The sequence below is a fragment of the Poromitra crassiceps genome, assembly GCF_964638095.1.
Source record: "Poromitra crassiceps genome assembly, chromosome: 5".
NCBI classification, from domain to species: Eukaryota; Metazoa; Chordata; class Actinopteri; order Beryciformes; family Melamphaidae; genus Poromitra; species Poromitra crassiceps.
In genome coordinates, this window is record NC_139642.1 from 26097764 (window position 1) to 26102780 (window position 5017).

At 45.8% G+C, this 5017-nt stretch overlaps 1 protein-coding gene across 1 annotated transcript in view; it reads left to right on the forward strand.

Moving 5' to 3' along the window:
- Window positions 1-2997: 2997 nt before the first annotated feature.
- The window catches only part of b3gat1a (beta-1,3-glucuronyltransferase 1 (glucuronosyltransferase P) a), a gene marked incomplete at its 3' end in the record, with an annotated part of 17165 nt that continues 15145 nt past the window's right edge, over window positions 2998-5017 (forward strand). Inside the window, exon 1 of the mRNA XM_083637779.1 lies at window positions 2998-3121. The remainder of the gene's footprint in view (window positions 3122-5017) is intronic.

Sequence of the window (5017 nt, forward strand, 5' to 3'; positions counted from 1 at the left end):
CCACTTCCAACAATAAATACATAAATACAGGATACAAGACCAACAGACGTATAGTTAGGGTGAGGGGGGAGAGGGAGAGGGGTGCTGAGGGAGTTCAGAGTCCGTATGGCTGTGGGAAAGAAACTGTCGGAGGTGAGTTGATTAGTGAAGAGGGAGAAGAACCAGGAGGAAAGGACACACCTGGGGGGCGCCAGTGCTGAGGGTCAGGGGGTGGGACATCCGGTTGTGTATTTTGACTGTTTGGATTCTGTTGCTGAGGAAGTCTAGGATCCAGTAATTTATGGCCGGGTGTATGTTCATGTCTTGCAGTTTAAAGAATAGTTTGTGGGGGGGAGATTGTGTTGAAAGCTGAGCTAAAGTCGACGAATAGGATGCGTGCATATGTGTTGGTGGTTTCTAGGTGTTGGAGTATACACACACACCTCCTTGGGTTACACACACACTTTACAGCCCTTTACACTTTACATGGTTGTCACGGCTGGTCACAAGATGGTCTCTAGTTGTACTTGTCGATTAATGTAGTTAGGATTCTGGTTTTTGAATTCCAACACCAACAATGTGGAAAACACACAAACACACACACACACACACACACACACACACACACACACACACACACACACACACACCTCCTTGGGTTATGGGGTGTTAGTTCAGCAATCAGTACAACAGTTTTCACACATGGCATTGTTGCTGTAATTGTACATTAATCAGTGGCAGGTGTTCCCTTCACAGCTGGTTAGCTGGTGTTGATGTGAGAGGCTGTCAGGCGTCCTCGTCAGCCATTGGCTGCCGGTGGCAGCTCTGTGGTGCAGGACGGACATTTTGCATTCATGCCACATCACACAGTTCAGGTGCTGGAGACACACACAGGCCATCTGGGTACTTGCGGGCTACATCAATCTCGCTAGCGATGCTACCAGCCTCTCTTTATACCAGTTGGCATTACAAAGTCTGAGAGTCTCACTGTTTTATCGTCTGTTGACAGCGGAGAGAGAGAAATATGGAAAAAGTCAACATGATGAAAAATCAAGACGTATCGGTTGATGAGAGCATTTATCACGTGTCACAAAACACACACATTTCTTCAGGAGTGCACATTCTAGTACGCATCAGCAAAGTGAGGTTCAGCTCGCCTCAGTTGGCAGCAGCTCACTTGCCACCACTGTTTGTGTTGCCAAACATTTTCTTTACGAAATGTTTAGCACTGAGACACTGTGTTGGCCTGGGGGAGGGTCTGAGATACTGAGACACTGTGTTGGCCTGGGGGAGGGTCTGAGATACTGAGACACTGTATTGACCTGGGGGAGGGTCTGAGATACTGAGACACTGTATTGACCTGGGGGAGGGTCTGAGATACTGAGACACTGTATTGACCTGGGGGAGGGTCTGAGATACTGAGACACTGTGTTGATCTCGGGGAGGGTCTGAGATACTGAGACACTGTATTGGCCTGGGGGAGGGTCTGAGATACTGAGACACTGTATTGACCTGGGGGAGGGTCTGAGATACTGAGACACTGTATTGGCCTCAGGGAGGGTCTGAGATACTGAGACACTGTATTGACCTCGGGGAGGGTCTGAGATACTGAGACACTGTATTGGCCTCGGGGAGGGTCTGAGATACTGAGACACTGTATTGACCTCAGGGAGGGTCTGAGATACTGAGACACTGTATTCGCCTCAGGGAGGGTCTGAGATACTGAGACACTGTATTGGCCTCGGGGAGGGTCTGAGATACTGAGACACTGTATTGGCCTCGGGGAGGGTCTGAGATACTGAGACACTATTGATCTGGGGGAGGGTCTGAGATGTTGGCAGGTTACACTATCCTGTGTTTCCTCTTTGTGATATACCGTTTAATTTAGCTCAATCACAATGTGTAGAAGAGGGGAGTGCTGTACAGAAATCACCGCTGCAACAGCTTGCATGCATGACAGTACCTGGCAGCAATCGTAATGCCGTTTTGTCACCATAGCTTAACATGTAGTTATTTGTTTGTCGATAGCCACTAATCCATGAAGAACATCCCTGGTGGTTTGGTTTCATCTTCCATTCCTCGTTCCATCCAGTTGATCTCAATCCTCAGATGCATTCTTCTGCATTACCGGGTCAAACACCCCCCACTGCATTACCAGGTCAAACACCCCCCACTGCATTACCAGGTCAAACACCCCCCACTGCATTACCAGGTCAAACACCCCAGACATGATGCTATTATTTATTATGTACATCTCTCTCTCTCTATATATATATATTTAATATATACACACACACACACACACACACACACATCCACTGCTTGCTGTAGGCCGACGCTCTTCCAGATTCCACATTAGGAGTAAAACAAAATAAATAAAAAATAGTCAATCTTTGCTGTAGACTGGGGTTCAGAACGGAGCCGGTGTGCTTAATTTGCATACAGGTATGAATACATTAACGATTCCAGAGATGAGCAGGAAGGCTGCTTTGCAAAGCGCAGCAGCAGCGGCATGCTACCAAGGGAGGGATTCCTCTGGTGAACCTGAATGACTTGCATCCCAATTTGAGCTCATTACATTACAGCAACGTGCCTCTCCTCTCCTCCTCCGCTGTCTCTTTGATGTTAAATAATGAACACACGTCACAGCTACTGCCAGACTGCTAATGTAGGTGTCTAGCCAAGAATCTATGTAAGGCATTTGACTCTTAAGACCCTGTCCAAACTGCTATGTTTAAACCATGCTAACTAACCTTGAGTGTGTCCCAAGTCGGTGTGAGTGAGTGAGACAGAGGGGGCAGAGATGAGGGAGGAGGAGGGGGGGGGGGGGTTGTTATAGGAGAGCTGGGAGAGATACTGTACATGCTGTGAAATACAAAGGCTGAGCCACTATCTCAGCAATGCATATCACAGCGCGTTCTCTTTCATCATTACATATCATTGACTGACTAAAACATCCTCGTCCTCCAGGTCCCAGCGTGGCGCCACCTGTCTGCGTGAGTGGACAAGGCAGAGGAAGGGGGAAGGGAAATGATTGGCTGACGGTGTCATGGAGGATTTCAGCACATCGCTCGCCCAGCATGCAGTGTGGCCTTCCCAGCTACGCATCGTCAATGGTGCCATGATCCAGTTATAACTGTGGGTGAGGGTCCAAGCCTATCTTCATTGACCTTTTATTTTGTTAAATCATTGCTACATACATCACATACGTGGACCTCATGCACTCTGGCTGTACGGTGCCTTCTGTTTGAAGGGCTGTCCCTGTTTGCCTCTCAGCAGAATATCACCAAAAACCTATGAATGGATTTCCATGAAATTTGGGTGCACAGTTAGGCCTCGAGCCAAGGAACAATTGATTCAATTTTGATGGTGATGTGGGATTTCGGCCATTATGTATTATTCCTTTCTGAGCTGTGACTATGCAACTATAACAGAGCTACCTGTAGAGTCTTCATTCCAAATCCCCAGGGCATGTTACAGGGTCAAGAAATCGTTTTAACTTTAAAAAAAACACACACACAAAAAAAACAGTTTAACAGCAACAAGGTTTTTTGCTCTCCGACTGTCTTCTAGTTTGCAAACTGAATTACTGGAAAGGAGCCATTTTCACATTCTCTTACAAGAGTATGTGACATGGTTTTAGATATACTGTAGATTTCTATGCTGTAAAAGGATTGTTTACATTTCTAGCAATTGCAAACTGGTTGAAAATGAACCAGTATTCAAGTAATGATAGAAAGTTATAGAGTCCTAAAAGGCTTATTTTCCATGTCCAATTGAAACTCTTCCAGAACATATTTTGAATGCCTCCGACATTGACCTGGTCAAATCTTGATCTCTAATAAAGAGGCAGTCTTGCTAACGATTCATCTAGCGTTTGAAGCCGTTGCGTATCCTACTGTTCCCCCTCCCACTATTCAAACCTGCAGCACAAAGGGACATATTCACTGGTTTTATCAGTGAAATTCCCATACCATTCATTTCGTAAGCAAGGGCAGAGAGGGGAGAGGGGAATGTCACTTTCAATGCAACATATTGTGCCTGGATAGCCAGGCAGGCACAATGCTATTTCCCACAGACGACTCCACTCTGTATTGCCTCTGCACTGAGAAGTCAGACCAAAAAGTACAGCTTCCAAACTGCTCGTGATGACCCATTTCTTTATCAGTGGAAGACGTACTTATGTGGCTTACGGCTGCGTCAGACGCGTTCACATTTTGAAATTAAACCTTCTCGCCTGACTGCTTGTGCAAAAATGGGGTATTTCTGCAGAGGGTTCAATAAACATAATTGGCATGTGCAATTATGTTCAAGCTAAACTACTGTGGCCTTCCTCAGCAGTGGGAGTTTTCCTATGGGAAACGTGATGACTTTGCTCCCTCATGTGTAAAGCTGGAACGAATGACACACCTGCGCTCACATGTGCGTTTTTTCACCTTTGTTTAATCGAGCAGGTCGGTGAGGAATGAATACATTTCTCTACTTACAGTCTGCTATAATGCTGAAGGCCTATTGAGTGGGAGGGGAGACAACACCTCTGAGGGGCTGGGGGAGGCCGCTCCTCCTCCTCCTTTCAATTCAATTTAAAAGCCGTTTCACACCAAATGCAAATTTCCGCGGGGATTATTCGCATGGAGGTTACACACACTCACGCACGCACGCACGCACATAAGCTAGCCAAATGTATAAACCATGTGTAGGAGGCTATCCAGTATTAGGCACAAATTAAATTATCGCCTGTCAAACAGAGTGTGGTAGTGCTTCAGATGACATACAGTATGTAGTCAGTGCATGTGAGAATTGTTTCAATTGTTGAGTCTAAAATAAAGAGCCTGTGGTCTTCTACCTGCTCTATTTGCAAAGCGCCTTGAGATAACTCGTTATGATTTGGCACTATATAAATATAAAATTGAAATTAATTGAATTGAATTGAATAGCCGGTATGTAAACTATGATCTATTTTCTCCGGCTAGCAACAGCAGATACAATTACATTTTGATTGACATGTCGGCATAGCCTCCACTAAATAGGGCTACAC